Below are 20440 nucleotides of genomic sequence, written 5' to 3' on the forward strand. Positions count from 1 at the left end.
TAATGATCTGAGATATTTTTATAAATTATATTAGTGCAATGCTGCTTAATGGCTTACTGGCACTAGCGCTTTTTCAAGGCATATAAGAACAATGGGAAACTTTTTTGTTTTTTTCACTTCTTTTACAGCTCAAAGTCCGATAGGCTAATTATATTTTTGGAATACCTAAGGTATTGTATGTTTATGGAGGTGTATTTGAGTTTGGTTCTATGGTACGCAGTTACTGCCCCATCAACTCGGAGATATAAAATGCCCCGAAACAAATACGACCTCGAGAGCATATCGTTTGAATCACCATTTAGCAGGGAATACAGCCCACATGGCCTCTTTCCATCGCCACTTTGGCCACTTGTCAACGCCATCAAATGGCAAAAGGCACAGAAAAGGAGATGCAGAGGGGGAGTGAGCTCACTTTATTTTTTTTATTGCATTTTAGCAACGCTTACTTTTGAACAATCAATTCAACTCTTCCTACCCTCTAAATGCCTCACTTTACTTAAGCAAACTGATTTTTATCATCGCTGCCGTCGCGTCGTTTTATGAGCATCATCAAAAACTAATAAAAACTCAATGCGTTCTTTATTTGCAGGCAGGCAGACGGCAGTCTTCAGTCGTAACCGTGCTCTTTACTAGAGTCCCCAAACCCCAAACCCCGGACCAAACCAAAGAACCGAAGAACCGAAGTACCATAGAACCGAAGACCCCAAAGAATTGGAAGAGGAACACTGTGCAACCAGAACCACAAAGGCAACATGTTGCACATGCACTCGCCAAAAGCAATTTGCATACAAATGTTGCCAACGCACTTCAAAAACTGCGCAATCACAGGGGGTTTTTTTCGGGGAAGAGAGGGTAGGGCAGGGGAGGGGGTGGTGCAGCGAAAAAAGGGTAAAAGCCGCTTCATAATTTGATATTAAACATGCACGCGTGTCTCCTTCTCTTTTCCACCCATATGTGCAACTTGTAAATTTGCAAATTGCTAAAACGCATGACAGGAACAAAGGGCGAATATCTTAATGGCGGGGAAAGTGGGGAGAGTATCGGGCAGCTGTGTGAATTTGCATTTACATCAAGGAACCGCTGGACAGCAAAAGGACTGCAAAAAGTTACCCAAAATTCAGCCACACAAGGAAGCTGAATAACAAAAAGTGCAGTTTGCTCAATTGGCTTTCAATTGTTAAGCATACAAAATGCATTGGGAAAAAAAAGAAAAGAAATTTTCACTTTGGTCCCACGCGGCGGATCATTCCAAAAGGAAGATTCCTAATTTTCGTTTTGTCTTATAAACGAACAGTTTATTTTTTTAAAATTGACTACTATATTTTAGTGAATTTCTTGCAGTGCCTCTGTGAATAAAAAAGGCAAGCCCAAATGAATTTATTTTCAATTTTATTTTCAATCTGCTTTGTGTCCGTCATATGATTGACATGGTCGATTGAACTGGCAAACGAGCGAGGGAGTGGAACGATACACATATCGTTTATTTTTGGCAGCAAGTGTTTGCGTTCGATTTGCAGTTTTGTTAATACTGCACTCGAAAAATACCCGAGACACCTCCTCAATCTCAAACTCAACCTCAACCAAAATCCGAGGGCTCTTGAAGCCAAAATCTCCGGAGTCTTAATAAGCTGGTGCGAAAAACAAGTACACACACTTTATATATCAGATCTCCATACACGCAATTATATGTATGTACCTACTCTTATTTTGGGCTACTACGCCTGTGTGTGGATATATAAATCATATTTATGAGACATTTCCCCAGCAGGGAAAAAGAGAAAAAGGAATAAAAAAAAACATATGAATGTTAAATAGGCACGCAATGTGCGAAAGGGATGGCCACAAAATGCGTCACTCCCCCCATTTCACTGACTTTTCCTTAACGAAGGAAAACAATAATCAATAAGTAATACAACGGGCAGCAACTGTGTGTGGGGGGAAAACTCACCCCCGTCTTAGCCATATTTCCTCCCTCTCGTTCATATGTGTTACAATTTTTGCTGCCCTCATTGCCTGGGTAGTTCATAACTTTTCTCTCATGTGTGTGCCTGTGTGTGGGTGAGTGTGTGTCTGTGGTGGTTTTCCTTGGTTCTTGGCCAGGACTTCAGGCGTTTGACAGCCATGTTTGTCCTTCGCACATGCACACACATCCACACATGATTGTTGTAGGCGTCTCCTTGTGGCGGCACCCCCAAAAAAATTCAACCAAAAAAAAAACAGCAGGAAAAAGGGAAAAAGTGCTGCGGAAAAGTGTGCCACAAACTTTTCGGCCGAAAAAAGTTTGTCTGCTGACACAGATCTGTGTGTAAATGAGCGAGATAAGAAACATTCGCAAATTTTCCAGACTCTACCTCTTTTTTGCACTCTAAGCGTACACAGAAAAAAATGTTAATTGAATATTTTTAATAGTTCATTGAACTGGAAAGTTTAGTATGACTTTTCGTGTGCTATAATTATTAATATTAATATTATCAGCTTAATAAATCAAAATTTATGGGAGGACGTGAATTTTAAAAAACTGATAAAATAGTTCCAGAATTTTTCTGCGAGTGTAATCAACCTTTTTTTTTGGCTTGTTAAAGAGTTGCCGAAAAACAAATTGGAAAAATTTGGTTAGACTTTGGGTTCGTTTCAGTTTTGGGCCCAGCTGATTTATTGTCATAAATTTCATTGAAATTCATGAGGCTCTTGGAAGAACCTCAAAAATGTTTGTAAAAAATAGGGCGTGGCCTAAATGATGTACCTGTGTGTATGTGTGTGTGTTGCTGCGCCTACGCAATGCCCCGAAAAGATTTATTTCAATGGAACGAAGAAATTATAATATTTTCTAACTTCTATCATTGAAAAAGAAATATGTTGTATAAAAGAAATACAATTCTGTGGGGCGATTATGAAAAGAGCTGTTGATGTATGAATTGTATGGGCCTCTCATAAATCTAGGGGCGCTGTCAAGGTGTCCAATACTTTTTTTTCTGGGCCTGTCTGTGTGTCTGTCTGTGTTTGTGCCTCAAGTGGCAGTCATAAATTTGAGATTTATGTTCATCTCGCTTTTGGATTTTGTTGTTCTTTGGCTCTTAGTTGTTTTTTTTTTTGTCCCTTTACCATTTTTTCGGTTTTGGTCAAGAGAACCTGCCACAAAGCACAGTTCTTTACTCGCTTGTTAATTAAATGCGATTGCATCATCGCATCTTTCAGCTGTCCATCTCCATTGTTCACAATGGCGGTTAAGTAAATAGGAGTAAAGCCAAAAATATTTGGGTAACACGGGAATTCATTTTTTGGCTACTTACTTTTGTTTTTTATTATGTTAAAAATGGATTTCAAAAAGGTATTCCTTGAAGTAAGCCTTGCTAATGTGTTGACCCATGCTGTGGGTATCTCTATTCCATTTTATCAAGCTATGACTGGACAGAAATTGTCGCTAATCGCTGCTCATGTACCAAAAGACATGCCGCATTTGTCTTTGTCTTTAATTTTTCGGCTTTGCCAGCTCTGACACATTTTTCTTATGAATTTTCAGTATTTTCCCCCGACTCACTAACTTTTCGTGGCGTGTTTGTTCTGACCGCCAAAATTGCTTGTCCAACATTTGTTGAACATGTTTTTGTACTTTGTTTCGTCGTTTTTTTTTTTTTGTTTAAAATTTTTTTTTTTTATTTTTGGGGAACCAACAACGAACTACACGCAAGTGCTGAAGATTTTTACGCAGATCCGTTAAACATCAAAATCAACTTTTTCAAGCTCATTAAACAACCAGGGGGAACAAAAAGAGTGAAATAAAGCCAAATGTTGACCTTCAAAAACGCAACGCAACCAAGCGAAAATGGCAAAAAAAAAAAAAAAAAAAAAAAAGATTAAATACACATAATACGAAAAATAACAAAAGTCAGAGCTGCTTGGAAACAGGTTGTTGTTTCGCTCTCTCTATTGTTAACATTTTATTATGCTTTTTTCAAGCGGAAAGCAACAAAAGCCCCCAAAACTCATGCAATTTTACGATTATTTACGATCGAAAAACATTTCTCTGCCGATTTTTGACCTTGCAGTTGTTGCACTTAACACGTGCCAGAAATCGATAATGAAAGAACGCGTTTTCAGGTGTTAATCAGGTGTTCCGACTATAAAAAAAATCCAGTCGAAAAAAGCTAAAATAGCCCGCTAAAAACGTAAAGCCCACATTAAAAGGCGCCAAAAATATTTCGACGACGAAGCACAGATAGCATTTACAACAATAAAGGTTCATTTTACTTAAAACCACTTTCCAAATACCCTTTTTAGTAAAATCTTGGAGTTTTATGAAGTGAATATTAGTCAAGACTACAGATTTGCATACATTTATGTACATATGTTATCGCATATATTACAAAACTTGCAAAAATCTCTTAAGCTAAAAATATTAAATGTTTGAATATTATTTACATACATACTATATTTGTGAAGGTGTGTACATATGGATGTACATATGCATACATACGAAGCTGATAAGACTTTAAATTCCTAAAAAACTTCGTTCTGTACCTATTAAAAACCTTATGTAGAATTCCGCTATTCACAGAACTTCTTTTCTGATCAAAGTTAGCATACCCTATAATACTCTACGTATGTTTGAAAAATTCTAATCATAAATGGACGTTTGCCGCGATGACGAAGAGTTTGCCTATTGTAGATCTTTATTTGCCCATGGCTTTTGTTGTGGGCACTTCAAAAGTCGTGTGCGCGTTGTTGGTTGCTGTTGTTGTAGCTGTTTAGTTTGGTTGTTGTATATCGCTTGTTTACTTTTACGGTAAATACGAAAAGCAACAACACTAAGGACTACAAAAAAGCGCGCGCTCGTCGCGCGTATCTAGATAAATATCTGTGAAAATACACTTGAGGCCAAGCTACTGTATGTACGCACGGTGACTGCGACGCCGGCAGAGACGCCGACGGCAATAGGCCTGCGCACAGTAGTTGCCACACAAATAGGGCTCCATTGAAGAGTATCAAAAAACTAATAATAAAATCCATTCCATTAACGAAAAGAAAACTTTACAAATTGCACTGATAATAAAAAGCAACAAAAAGTTGTAACACAACTTTTGGGAAAACAGTTTTGCTGTTATTTTGTAGTTGGAATTAAAAAAAATCTTAGAAATATATTAAGACATTTTTTGTGAAATAATTTGTAATATTTCTTACAATTTACACTCAGTATTGTACTTAGCGCCCAATAACTTGCCCTTAGCTGTTCCTGTTTTTGTTGCTGCCTTTTCCAGCGGAGGCAACGACCAACAATAACAACAAGTAACAGCAACAAAAACAACAAGCGAAGACGACGCCGCGCAAAAAAACAATCGTAAACAGATCATCGAACTCCGTCGCTGTGTTGTTGCTCCTTTTGTTGTTGCTGTTTGTTGGCTGCCGTTGGCCTTGAAGTGGCTCAAAAATCATAGATTTTTTTTCCGGTGCATGCCTTCTTTTGGCTCAAAACCATTTAATTGTTTCATTAATTAAAAGTCGCTTTTTTCCTATTTTTTTTATACAGTTTTATTGCCGTTTTGGTGATATTAATTGAGTTGAAAAAGCGTGCGGCGCCCACGCAGCAAGCAGCGACGTTGACGTCGGCAGAGCTGCTTTCACCGCTGCTTGCGTCATGTTGGGCGACAAAGCTGCAACGGCGACAAAGCCACAACCAATATGCATTTGCTGGCTCTGCAAGCGTGTGTGCATGTGTTTGTGTGTGGATGTGTGTGTGTGCAATGCAGCCGCTACAAGTGGGCAATTCACCACTTGAGAAAACCACCACCGAAGCAAAGAAACCCACCACGACAGCGACGTCGACAGCAACCAACCACGAAACCGCGTGCTTTTCGGTTTTCAGTTTTCAGTTCAGTCACCAAACGATTCTCAAATACGAAGGACGCAATCCGCGGATGATTTTAAAGCGAAGTTTTTGAAAAATACGAAATATCTGGACTCTTTTTGAAAATCATCGAACGGAATTTGTATCTAAGTATCCATGAAAGTCAAGAGTTTTGTGGTTACTTCAAAGTTAAAAATCCGTTACTTATAGAATGGAGAAAAACTGGAATTACTTCATCGGTCAGATATAGTCGCCTGAATGTTTCAGTGTGTGTGTGGTGCACTTGTAGCGCTGCTTACGTGCACAAGTGAACGTCGACGCGTTTTCTAATCTGGCGATTATCGATTGATAGCGATAAGCCGCAGTCGACGTCGACGCAGGCAGCGACTGCAGCGCCAACACCAAGCCAAAGAACGCACACATGCAGAGAAAGATACAAATGCACTCGAAGAAAAAGTCACTCTATAGCTGCGCGCGACTTGAAACGAAGTTTCTGCGCGCGTTTAAAGTCGCGCGATCGACTCCCTCGGCCGCTGTCGACGTCGCTGCCAGCCGCCGCTGACGCAGTCACTGCCTCTGCCGACGTCGACGTCAAACATCGCCGCATCGAGTTATTTTCTGCGCGGCTTCGCTGCGTTTTTTTCAGTTCGGTTTCGGAGCTCCAAAGTCGCGCATCAATCGCTCGCAAATCGCATCGTGTTTTCGCATTCGCGTGACTTGACAAAAATTCGTAAAAACTGAGAAACAATTTACCAAGTGATGAACAAGAAACGGGAAATTTTAAGTTTAATAAAACAACCGGATAATACAACGCTTTGAAAAATTAAAATAAATACATTTGAAAGCAAATAAATTTTACAAAGTTAAATATAATAAGAATTAAACAACTTAAAAGCATAAATGAGATAATAATATCAAATAAAACATTTTTAAAAATACCTAAACGATTTTAATACAACAAAGAAGAAATGAGTAAACATTAAAAAGCTTTTTTTGAATGCATATTCAGCACATTCAATCCATTTTGTGTATCAGAACACAAAAAAGATCAAAGTTTTCTACATTTTCTAAGAGGAAATCAACTTCCTATAAATATCGTATTTTAAAAGCAAAATTTGACACTTCTGTTTAGTAGCTAAAGTAACTTATTCTTCCCAGAAATATTGTACATCCTTTTTCTCGATGTAGGAAAACACATTATAAGTGCCTTACTTCCTTTTAAAATTTCCTTTAAAATTAAAATATAAAACCAAATTAGAGATATAAGCAAACTTTCCGCTAAAGATTAGCTGGCAAAATATACAATCTAAATTATAAACAAAAAACCTAGCCAAAACTTTCCGCAGATATAATTTCAACAAATAATAATGGTTTAACCCGCACACACGCGCCGATTTCCAGATTATTAATAATGATTTGAAAAATATTTAAATTCAATCAAACAAAAAGTCTATACAGCAAAAAAATGCCAACCTAAACCCCGAAAAAACAACATGAAAAAGCTGCCAAGCGAGAAACGACGGAGGACCATACCATATATAACCCCCATATATAACCGTCGTCGTCATCATCAACATCAAGCTAGAAATTCCCCCAGCACAAATCCCATGAAGAGAATCCCATCAGTCGAGTAACTGAGAAATACTACAGAATGAAACCAACAAAAAAAAAAATCAAAAAAAAAACAAGACTTGGAATTTTTGTAAGCTGGTATGTGAGCTGTTGTTGTTCGCCTCTTTTACGGTTTGAGCTCGAGTTTTGTGAACAAAAAAAGAAAAAGGGAAACGCGCTGGCAAGATATTTTTTACCTGGTTTTTGCCATCAGCGAGGTATAGAGTTCCTACGTTCATTATAAACTCGTAGGAACTTCATACCGTGCTCTTGGAAGACCAAAAAACAACCAAGTGAATGCAAAAATCCCAAAAAGTATGGCGAAAACAAACAAAAAGTGCGTTTTAAAACGATGAGAAAACGCTGGACACAAACGAAAAGGAAGTTGCAAATGATGGGAAAGTAAGAGTTACTACTAAAATGTTCTTCGAAATTCAGTAGTGTTTACCCAAGTTTATTATAGTAATTTGAGGCCACAGACCTTCATGCAAAGTTGCTCTTCAAGAGCGAAATGAGCTTTTCTTTTGTGGTTGGTAAGAAGTAACACAATGTTATCATTATTCCAATTAAATGTGTATTTCAAATATATCCATGAATGAATATATTTTAAAAATTGATACAGCAAAGCACTTTTTAATAAAACTATATTATTACTGTATTAGGTTCGGTTTTAAATTGTTTCTTAGGTCCTTCATTTTGGGCCTTGGATTTATTCAATTCTACCCCAAAGCTAACATTTAATTAAGACAATGAGTGCGTTTAAAAACGCTATAAAAACGCGCGCGAATCGCTTGCTCTTGCATTTGTTCAAAATGTACCAAAATAACAGCCCGTAGAATTAGCAAATTCATTAAAATGATGATTAAAATTTTTCCGCTGCAAAAAATACTTGAAAAGCATCAGAACAGCTAAAGATACTAAAAACCAGCTACCGATAAGATATGGAAAGGCAGTTCTGAATGACTAATTCCGAGTAAAGGCCGATTGAGGTGCGGTTGATCCGAGCCACTTAAAAGTACTTGTCATAAATTCACCAACGTTATTTCTAATCTAACTAAATATCAATTTCAATTAATTGCCAAGTACAGATAATGTTGGATTTGTGGTTGCTCTGTCCCGCTCTGCTCATATAGCCCTCTCTTTCACCTGCTACTAAATGGCATCCACATTGAATTTGCTAATTGGTAAACTTGCAAAGCAGCTAATGGAAATTGTTTGTGGTTGATTGGTGTGTTACAACGGAGGAAGTTGTTTAAATGTAATTTAATGAGGGAATGGATAGAGTTAACAAAAGCCTTTCTACTAACCTAGAATTTTTACCAGAAAAGTCCAAATAAGTTGTCTACGTGCTTGAAACGTAAACTACCCATATGATTTTGGTGAAGAATTTCTCGGACTCGAGACACAAAATGCCCAGAAAGACCATTTCCAAAAACCATTAAACAACTGTCTGGGCGACAAGAAAGATATGGAGTCCAAACTGAAGCATGTCGATAGGAGAAATGCATGCCATTTGTATTTCATTTTATTGTACTTATTTTTCGCTATGCCCGATAAGCAGCGAAATAAAAAATAATAACGCCAACGGCGCACACAATTTGCAATGACACACCAAAGGCCACAATGATAATTTTATCAACTCGAAAAAAAATATATATATTTAAAATGGAGGGAGAGAGAAAAATAAAAAATATATATTTGCTTTATCGCGCAAAAATGGGAATGAAACGAGCAAAACGGTTTCCGTGCGCCTTTCGCAATTTTCGCAGCATACTTGCCACTGTCACTGTTGGCCAAAAGGATGGCGACCAGGCCAACAAACAACCAACAACAGCAGCAGCAGCAGCATTGCACTGCCGATTTCAACGCTTTAAATTCCTTCACTTCTGCACGGCTGTTGCAGCAGTTAATTTAATTTCAGCTCATAAATCAAAACTGTGCCGCGCAAAATGTTTGCTTTTGACGCGCCGTTTTTGTCGCCAGACTAACCGACATCGCTGGACATTGGACATGGGACATGGGACACCGGACAAGTGGAACGGACATGCAGGATGGCAGCTGGAGGATCGGGATCGGGAGAGGGAGATTGACCAACGGAGAGCTGACCAAGTCCGATTCACAGCCACCTGATGTTTGGCAAACATCGGCAGAATGAAGCCGCAATTGGCAGGGGTATAATAATGAGCCAATTTTCTAGCTACCAGAGCCAACTATAGAAGACTAACGGCTTTAGGTACGATTTATTGGTGAAAGTTATAGAAAATTTTAAAGGTCGATTAATGAAAACAACTATAAAGCAATATAATATATAGTCATAGTCTGCAGAAGCATAAACAACTATTGAATACTTAAAGGAATATGGTCAAAAGTGTACATGTTTAAAATGTCATTTGAAGTCAGATTGTAAGTTGTAGAGTTATAAGGATAAATTCTTAACATAGCTGATATTAGCTGATAGCTGACAACGTTATGAAGTATAATGTATATGAATAGCTATAACATTAGAAAACTTACTTTGATTTACTAGCTAGAAACTGATTGATAAGCGTTTTTTCTGAAATAAACAATAATAATTAAAAGTAAACCTAATGTCTTCTTATTAACCTTTATCATGGGCTTACTTCACTCGCTGATTCACTGGCTAAACAACTGGCTTTATCGCGGGTCAGTCGACTGACTCGGTCCTCTGAAACTCTGAAGTTCCCTACACTCCCGAATGGATATCTCTCGGACGGCCCTTCCCAGTTAGCCAAGCCCCTTCGGCCGCAGACCCATTTCCATTTCCATTTCCATTCCCATTTCCATTCGAGGGGCACTCAAAAGCGTGACAGTAAATAGTAAGCTAAATGACAAGTACTCACAATAGTTAGATAGATAGTCGGGGATAGTTGGGCGCAGAGTAGAGATGGGCGACACAGATATATGTGCTGGTAAAAATCCTAAAAAAAAAAAAATGGTAGTAAAATTCATGGAGAAAAAATAGAAACTGGGTGTGTACTTATGCCAAAATGTTAGCCCTACAAGCCATGAAGCTCGTTAAATGCCAATCGCATTGACACGACCCAAACTGGTGACTAAGTCGTTTAGAAAACTACGTTTATAACCTACTCCACTACTAATCCGATGGACAGCCTCGATCTTCAACTGGAAAAGCGGTCTGTGGAACTATATATATGATCGCATTTAAGATACCCTGATGTATGATTTCACTAAATGTCTGAAACTCCTTAGTATAATGGAAACCCCTTGACAATTTATTGTATTTTAAACAAAGCCAGCTCTTTCATTTCAATGAAGAGGAGGAAAGTGGTAAAGTTGGCTGATAAAATCGTGTGTTAGCTAACGGACTACTAAATGTTTGCTGGTGTGAGGTTTTTGGGTTTATCGGTTAATAGTTTCCCAATTTGCTTTATAACAATTTCTTTTGTAATCAGCATTTTTTATTTCAAGAGCTGTACTTCCAAAAAAAGAAATTAATAAATATAATGAACTAAAAAACGCTTGAGTTGATTGTTAAGCGAGTCTATGTGTAGGTAGTTTGTATTCGTTCCATATAAATCTATACCACTTAGTGCACTTCTCCCTAAGCGAATTTAACGTTCAATTTTAGTTTTGCGATTCGAGTGCCAGATTCCCTTACTATCCAGCATAAAAAGCGCTTTGTTTGACGGCCCAAGCCAGTTTTCCGACTTGGCACAGTGGGGTACAGCTAAGGCTGACCCATATCGGTGCAAATATGCTAATTATCTGGAGGGGGCGAACACTGTGCTGCCACTGATATATGTACATATGTACATACTCGTATATATACGACTATCTCTAGTCAGTCTGTCAACCAGTTGAAGCACTCGACATCGACATCGCCGGCGGTCAAGGCTGGCCTAATGGGCTAAAAAGGTTCGGGCCAGCAGCCCCCCTCCCCCCACCCCGTTCGCCATTCGCCGCTGTGGAGGTGGCTATAACTATATGGCCATTTAGCCATATACCCATATAGCCATATGGATATGCAATAAATCAGCCACGTGCATTCGAGTGATTCAGCTCGAGAGAGTCGTGCAAAAGATTTGTGCAATTTTTTTTTGTTGCATTTTTTTTTCCGCTCATGTAATTAACGCTGACGTCAACTGAAATTATTTACAAGAATCAATTTTCAATCGATTAAGTTTAGTGGCGGCCCCGCCACAACTTCGAGATCGCCCGGGGCAGTTCGACTGGCCTGACTGACTGTTGTCACGTCGGAAGTTGATTCAGTCACAGATTGCCGTTTCACTCGGCCTGATAAATACATTTTTTGTATCAAATAAATTGTGAAATTATTAGTAAGGTAAGGAGCACCAACGTTTCTTCTAACTAACAACCCGCAATGGCTGATTATGATATAGTTTGCAGAAATATTAACAAATCATCTAGAGCTTAGAAATTCAGGAAACTTTATTAAAGTTAGATTTTGCGTTTGTGAAATTCGATTTTATCATCAAAGATAACAATTTGTTTGATTTCATCATATATTTTGTAGACCATTAAATTGTATTTCAACTTTTTTGCACGCCTTTTGCATATGCTAACTCTTTGGAACCTACTGGCGTTTGAAGTAGTTTTCTTGTAGTGTATGTAGGTTGGAAAAAGTGAAATATATAGCCCCCATACACTTAATGGCTATGGCAGCAATGGGAAATGCTGGGCCACGATCTGAGCCCAGTACAAAACTTGTTTCGTTAGCCGATCAACCCACATACAGCCCGTATTATACTATTATACTATGCTGACGTCCGATTTGCGAGCGGGAGAACGATCTAAACAAATCATTTAGATCATTTGTTATTCATTGAAATGTATTAATTTTGAATTCAACATTCAGCAGCGGGCAGGCAGTCAACATTGTGTGCGGCTTACCGCGATACAAAGTGTGTGACTTTTGTATCTGTATCTTATACTTTTTTCTTCATTTTTTCTTGTTTTTTTTTTTTTGGTTGACTCTTATTTATTTGAGTTATCGCCGGTGTCCCCGCATTATTTCACTGTCGGATTTGCGTAGCATTGTTCGAGCAACGAAAACTTGAACAAAACTTAGAACTGAAAACTGAAAACGAAAAGCCAAAAACCAAAAACCAAAAGCCAAAAGCCGATTTCCAACTAGATACGCTGGATTGGCATTGCCCCTAACGGATTGTGCGGCGACATAAGCTTTGATGGATTTTGACATAAATATGAGTTGGAATTTCGTGCGAGCGCGGCCATGTTTGGCATGCCAAAAGCAGAAAAGCAGGGCTTATCACTCCACCACCACCATCATCGACCATATAGAGACCATATAAGCGATCTATGCTTGGATCTATACGATCGATCGACAGTGTGGATTCGATTCGATTCGATTGGATTGGATTGGCAGCCAAACTGACGACGACAGGCCAGAAAATAAAAACACGGCCGTGTCCAAAAGCCACGACTATAATATGTACATATACATACATATATGTATATGCGGTTTGCTTATGGGCATCGATCGGTCGCAAATACGAACGAACACACAATTTATGCTAATCCCGCCGGCCATAATTTGTATTTTGTTGGGCAGTGTAGCCGATGAATTTTAGCAAAGTGAGCGCGTGTGGAGCATGTACAAGCAGCAGCCAGCCGGGTCCATCCCATTGCGTTTAAATGATTAATTTACATAAATATTTTTATGATTTGCCAACAAAACGGCCGACAACAGAGAGAATCTGGCCACTAGCCAGCTTACACTTGAATTTAAGGAATTTTTTTATTTGTTATTTTAATTCTAGAGCTAGGCTTTAGAGGCATTGTAATTGAAAATTTTCAAATTTGTATAACTACTTCTATTCTTCTAGAACACTACATCTATTGCAAATATTTCATATTTCCATTATCAACGATACATACTAGTACTAATACCATATTTAATTAACTAAATCTAAATGTACGAAAACCACTTTTTATTCTCCTTCATTTATAACTGCTGAGGAGGCAGTAAAATATATACATGTGTAGTTATATTCTCATAATTAATTGAACATTTTTTCTTAAAGTAGGAAAATAAAATTTAAATAAATTATATAAAATATTACAAAATATGGTCTATCACTTGACTTTGTTCTGAGTGTGCAAGGTCCAGTGGCTCTTATGCAATCCACGCAGTTGGCCGAATAAGTTGCGCCCCTTTTTTCAAACTTCTGTTGGTTCTGGCCACGTGCCTTTAACGCAATCGGAGGGAGTGAGAGGGAGCGGCGCAAGAGGGAGGCAGAACTAGTTCAAGCAACTGTAAAAGCCAACCTCTATGGGCTTCGCTGTTTTTAGCCGCCACTGGGTGTCATCAACCTCGAACGTCTTTTGTCTTTGGCTTCGACTAAAAAATAAAATGAAATAAAGAGCCCAGATGACAGGCTTAGTGGAGGAAGCAAAGGAGTCGGAGTCGGAGCCGTAGAAACCGGAGGTTCTAAAAGGGAGGTGCGGATGCACAGGACACAGGACGTGAGCCACATGTGACTCAAATGCTCAAATGCCAATGAACCCAGAAGAACGAGCGACGAGCGAGCAAACCAGGAAGTAAATTTCTGCTTCCTACATCAAACGCACTGGCTGATGGCAACAGGTGTAGCCATAGCCCCCTATTCCCGCAAGATTTCCCATCATCATTGCCATCGATGCAATACAATATATGAAAATGGTATCTGCGTCAGCAAATGGATACCGCTCCTGCATCTTGTCAAATGGCATTTAGATAAGTAAACGATCGCCGTAATCTGCAATCTATAAGGTAATATAATGGCAGTGGCATAAATTAGATAATTCTACGACCGGCGGGATTAGTTAAATGCAAAGATATCGAATGGCGCGAAAGGAAACCACTTTTAAATACTTGATTATACTTGCATATCACTCTATTTCAATTATTGACAGTTTTCAAACAGATTACGTTTTAGGTGGTATAATTAAGGATAGGTATAATAATTATATTAATTTTTTTTTTTAAATTTTTAATATTTTAGTATATTAGAACATTTCTTGTTTGTTTTCAAAATAAAGTAAAGTAGCTAAATATGTATATTTATAGCAACTCAACCTGAAGTGCTGCGAAATTCCTTAGATAAGTAAACTCATTAAATCTAAATATATATTCTTTAAACACAAAATTACTCATGAGCGCAACTAAACACGTAAATGAGATCATTTAATATTATCGTTCTAATGACAGCAGCTTTAAAAAAAGAATATATTTTTAATGCAAAAATATTGTGGTTTTACTTGGTTGAAACTAAAATCGTTAATCACATTTTAAGCATATACAGCTCTTATCTCTTTTGGTTGCTGTATAATTAAGTTTTCCATTAATAATTAATACTTTCATTAGATTATATTATTCTCTTTATGTTTTTTTCATAGAGATAAGTTAATGGTGACCCCATGACAGAGACTTTGGTCATCGACACCGTCATCCCAATCTCACACTCTAGAGTTGTTGTCGTTGCCTGTTAATCTTCAGCTACTCAAACCCTTTTTATGCAAATTCAAGAAAAATATATGAGTGAAAAATATAGCAGCAACAAAATGCTGTATAAATTTAACATATACATATAGAAATATGTGTGTGCGGGTATGGATGTTCATGTGTGGAGACTTTGTAGATAAATTTGCATATTTCAGTCGTTCATAATCCAAGTCTTTCCTTAAGTTGAAGTCTGAGTCTGCGACGCAGACCTTAGGGGGAAATCAGCCAAGCGGCAACGGAATCGACAACTAAAAAAAATAATATAAAAAAAAATATATATATATATAAAAAAAGTACAGGAACAACTTGGGTTCGCGTCACTTTGAGAGGCGTCGAACCATTTGAAATGCCACACCTAACTAAATTTAGGTATTTTTTTCTTCATTTTACTTTGCGCCTACTACCAAGTTTGTTGTTTATACCTCCACATGTTTTTAATTTACCATATTTTTACCACTCGAAGGAGGAGAGAAAAAACAGCTATATCACCTGGGCCATTTCTCCTTTTCGAATAAAGGAGGCGGGGAGAAGCTCTAGCCGGTGATTAGCATTTTTGTTGAGTATTTAATTTGATTTTATTGAATTTGTTATCACGCTGACAAGTTGCTGGACCACTTAGCGGAATCGAGGAAACGGTTATACACAAATATTTCAATGCTTTAATGTTTCCAGTTTTTTGAGTTTTCGATTTTTCGATTTTTTTTTTTTTGTATTTTGTTGCTGAGTTTATTTGGCAAACACACGTGCGGCTGGAAAAGTTCTGCGATGACATAGAACGTCTGTCGCACATCATCACACCCTAAAATGAATTGTCATAAAAAATGTTCACGATTTAATTTTAAACGTTGAATTAATTTTGAGTTTTTGCCGGCAGATCCTTATCTATGCAAAAATATTTGCCAAAATAAAACAACGCAAGCCATAAATGTGACTAAGGGGGCACTGAGTAAGCAAACACGAAAAATCCATACTAATTAATTGTTCAATCAGATAACACTTGACTTTTGATATAAAGACATTTCATTTCCCTGCTAAAAAAGATATTTCACCAAAAGAAATTAATGACAGAAACGAAAGTCTTCATTGTTGTTGCTGGAGCTTCATTAATTTGCTGCTTGTGGCCAACAAACTGTTTTTTTTTCTGTTTTCTGTTCATTTGGCTAATTTATGGCTGGCGTTGGCTAATTTTGGCAGGCACTGTGTCGTCAGCACCCTAATAACAGGCAAAATAAGGAGGAAGACTCGTAATAAGGGAGATACCTATTTGGGTTTAATGATCTTTGAGTGGTAGAGTATTATTTTAAGAAAGTAAGAACTTATGATTTGTCTAGCAAAATATGTTACAATAAAAAGAAAGCGGAGAAAGTTGTTTAAAAATAATGTTAATTATTAAAACATAGATGGAATACCTTGTATTTTAATTAGAAAGAACACTAACCATTGTAGAAAACCGAAAAAAATGAAAATAAATGAGTGATTCCCCACTTTTACTAGATAAAACTGAAGAATTGATTAACCAACAATAAAATCCCTGTATCGTTCATGGGTTTCACAGAAATCTACGCTTTGCAGAGCTCCAACCTCCTTTGCTTTATCGATACACCTAGCAATATATAACCGGAAGATTTGGCATATGAACGCACTAAATCACTTCGGCAAGGCGCTTGGAAACAACATGTCAACAAAATGAGCAATTCAACAAAGTTTAGCAACCAAGAAATATAGCTATGGAAAACCACAAACAAAATGGCAACAAGGCAAAAAAAAAAAAAAGTAGCAGCGAAATGAATTCGCCAACAAACGAAAACATTATTCATTGAATGTCTATAAAGACAGCGGAAAAAATACACGTATAAGCGATCTATGCGAAATATAGAAATAAAATAAAACGAATTTAATAAATACATATATATACATATATATTTATTCACACATATGCAGCGGCGACAAGAGAGTTATATTTGCAGCTATTGTTGGATTTATATACGTATTTATATATATATTTTTTTTGAAAGGCAAATTGATTATAAATTATGACGCTGCCAGCTAACTGACAACTATTTAAGATTCCAAACAATTATGATTTATGGCGGTGTGTGTGCATAATGAGGATGAGATACCTTGACATGATCGCACAGAATCGCAGCAAAAATATACGCGGACTAGATCTTTGCGTAACTAATAAAAACGTTGAAAAACAGCTCAAAAAAAAGTTTGATCAAAACCAGCGGAGATCAACTGCCATCAATCATTAACCCAAAAATTAGTCACTCTTTTCTCCTCTCCTCTCCATATTTTTTTTTGCCTGTCGAGCTTCTTTTTTGGTTGGTTTGGCGAGTTCAAGGCGTTCGCCTTGGCCACTTTTGGCAAACTTTTCGGGCAGCCCCCGCAAAAACATATCAGCTCAACATGCTGGTATGGGTTTATAATGTATATTTAATAGACCATTTTACAAGCTAACTACAAATGAGACGCTGAAATCACCAAGGTCAGGTTCAAATTATTTGACACACAAAATACAAAAAAAAAATATAAAAACACACACATTTGAAAAGAACATTATGACAGATGAGTAATATGTAGCTAAAATTAGTTATGTCACATTAAAATAAAAATCGAGCAGTTAAAATGAAGTTATTTCTAATACTTACGCAAATAGATACACTTGAAAACAGTATTAAATTTGCATGTTTAAATAAATTTGTGTACATGAAGCTAATAGTTTCAGAAAGTATTTCTTTCCATCGACTGCAGCTGTTACCCCTTACTTTCCTCGAGAATGTCACGTATATAGAGTACACATTCAATGCCTGATGGTGCATATACAATATTGCGCAAATTTCGAATAAAAAAAATATTAAGCAAAAACTAAATAACAAATGTGAATATGAAACGTGCCACTTGCAGCTGTTGATAACGAACGGCAAACATAGCTCGACTAAATATATATTTTTTTGTTAACGAATTTATAATAATCAACATGATTTATTTGGCAGAGGTCATTGCTGTCTGCCGCCCATAAATGCTGCTGCTTTTATACCCAAAAACATTTTTCTCGTATTTTAAAATAGTTTTTTTCGTTTATTATTTTTGTTTGTTGGTTTTGTTTTTCATTTACAGAGAATTAACTTGATTTATTTGCCAGGCCAATGCCAAAAAGGAGAATGCATTAAAAAAATCGGTGAGAGACGACGGGTTATTTGGCTGCCAAAAAAAAAAAGAAAATGTCTCAAATGAGCTTTTCCAGCTAAACTGGAAACTTGAAACTGTACGCTCGACCATTAAAACTGTCGTCGAACATTTGCCGCTTGGCGAATGGCCCGGCAGCAATTTGCAACATTTTCCCTGCTAATTAAAACACTCAAATCCATTTAGCAGCTCGTAGGTTCTGGCGGCTTTTGCCAGGGGCTATAGGCTATACGAGGCTGCCCCTTAAGCCGATTAGCGCATCGAATTCCAAGTCAAGTCGTATGACAACCGAGGCCTAAGCTTCACTTCACTTCCCCTGCGCCTTGACAATGTTATCAAATATCAATAAAATGAGTGCAATACGAACAGCAGGGGTTCCCCCATACCCACTTTTTTCTCTCTATATTTAGATGCATTCATTAAATGCAACATTGTTGCAAATCGACTCCAGATTAACGGGTCCCAAGAGGTCGGAAAGTTGGAGATGGAGGTTCTTTGATGAGCCATTTCATTACTATTTTAGTGCGCTTAAGATTGGGATGATGGGACGCACTTTCGCTGTGAATTTAATTAGTTTAACGATAAGGTGTTAAATATAAGTAATTTTATTCGGCTGGCGATCATGTGTTTACTCTAATTAGGACTTTAAGCTTTGGTTGCTGTTTTATCAGCTTTACTGCGGTTGCTAAGTGCTTTTCTTTCTCTTCATTCATGACGATAAATTGCGAGCATTTTGGAACTATAAATATATAGTCATAGATAACGAATTTGCTGGTGCTAGCATGTGTGTATTGTTATCGTAAAGAATGTGTTGCTTCGAAATATTTATATTTTTACAAAATTATATTTCTAAAAAATGGAATAGGTTTTTCTTAAGCTAAAGATGTTATATCAGCACTCCTTTCATTCATGTTCTTCGAAGTGCTGTCATTTAAGGAAAGTGACCAAGATTCCTGCTCCTCGTAGAACCAATTTCTCATAGTTTAAAGGCCGGGGCTTTTTCGAGCGTACCCACTTATTAGCACATGATAGATTGCTGCCGGGTGAGGGCACCGTTATTTGCACTTTACTTTACATTTTTACAACAGCCAAAACATTTAAGCCAAAATCAACATGCCAGCGACGACAGAGTCATAAAGCAAGAGCCAAGAAAATGCAGCGCCAAGCTGAAGGAAAAGCGAAGTGCAAGGCGGTACAGGGGCGGGGTGTGCCATTTTTTAAGGGGGTGGAGGACAAGGGGGCTTCTTTGGTCTCTGCGCACAGGGATGCAGTTGGCAAGTGGGCGGGGCATACGGGGTGTTTGGGGGGGCGATAAGGCAGGGGTAATTGCAACTAGTGATTTTCGCGCATGTTTCATAGTTTTAGGTGGTTGCTCTGCCAAAAGTTGTTTGTTGCTGTTGTCGCCTGTCGTTGTCATTATATGTGCTCCACTAAACACTGAACAAAATATTAAGAGTAAAATAATATACAAATTTTAATGGAACAAACCGTTCATGAATATTTCAAATGGATGTGGAAAGTCCAACACAATTTTTAATGTTTCAGCAATTTACTTTTCTACGCTGATATATTACCTCTTTTTATTAAGTATTTGTAGACATCATATTTGTTTAATAAATTGCCTTATTATGTTAAAATATTAATACCACTACTATTACTACTTGTGAATGGTTTTCTGCAATTTTAAAGGCAATTTTCGTGGAGTGCAGTCGCGTTTAGATTTTTGGAGAGTGGGTACTGAGTGTGTGCCCTGTCTCGTGCAATTTTCAAATCAATTTTGTTTACTCTTTATGCAGCGAACACTGAAGCGACAAACACGCACGGCCACTTTCCACTTTCCCAGCCCGCTCGACATTTTCCCCCCTCCCCCAAATCCCCGGTAGTTGGGCTCAGTTTTTTTTTTAGTGTGGTTCAGTTGAGTTTGGTGCTGTGGTGCAGTGGTGCAGCGGTGCAGCGGCGAGTGTGTGTTTAACAACATTTTTATGGTTTGGCACACACCCCAAGACGATGGGCAAACAAATGGAACAGAACAGAGACGGACAAACAAAGTTTGTTGTTCGATGCGATGCAATGCGATGGCTAACTGTAAATTATACATTTCATAATTTTCGCTACATACTTCATGATAATCGCATGTAATTGCACTTTATCTACACCTTTCCATCCCTGCTCGAACAACAACTGAAAGTTTGTATTTTTATATACTCGTATTAATGTTTCGAGGACAACCCTCGGCTTGTTTGCACCTTCAACTTGGGAACTTGGGAACTTTGGTGTCTGGAAAAGTGCAG

General features: G+C 37.7%; 2 long non-coding RNA genes across 4 annotated transcripts in view; one reads left to right on the top strand and one right to left on the bottom strand.

Annotated features, from left to right (window-relative positions):
* LOC6533582 overlaps positions 1-7324 on the top strand; it is a 33371-nt gene extending 26047 nt beyond the window's left edge. For both annotated transcript variants that reach the window (XR_005561012.2, XR_005561013.2), the window contains one exon: positions 590-7324. This is a non-coding gene — a long non-coding RNA (uncharacterized LOC6533582). The remainder of the gene's footprint in view (positions 1-589) is intronic.
* Positions 1-10855, bottom strand: part of LOC120321410 — a 36563-nt gene extending 25708 nt beyond the window's left edge. The window contains exons 1-3 of one of the 2 annotated variants that reach the window (XR_005561017.2): positions 10452-10855; positions 10075-10392; positions 9968-10007 (exon numbers count right to left, since the gene is read on the bottom strand). This is a non-coding gene — a long non-coding RNA (uncharacterized LOC120321410). The remainder of the gene's footprint in view (positions 1-9967; positions 10008-10074; positions 10393-10451) is intronic. The other variant, XR_005561016.2, reaches the window with a different exon arrangement.
* Between the last annotated feature and the right edge of the window lie 9585 nt (positions 10856-20440).

This window comes from Drosophila yakuba, chromosome 3L (assembly GCF_016746365.2).
Source record: "Drosophila yakuba strain Tai18E2 chromosome 3L, Prin_Dyak_Tai18E2_2.1, whole genome shotgun sequence".
Lineage (NCBI taxonomy): Eukaryota > Metazoa > Arthropoda > Insecta > Diptera > Drosophilidae > Drosophila > Drosophila yakuba.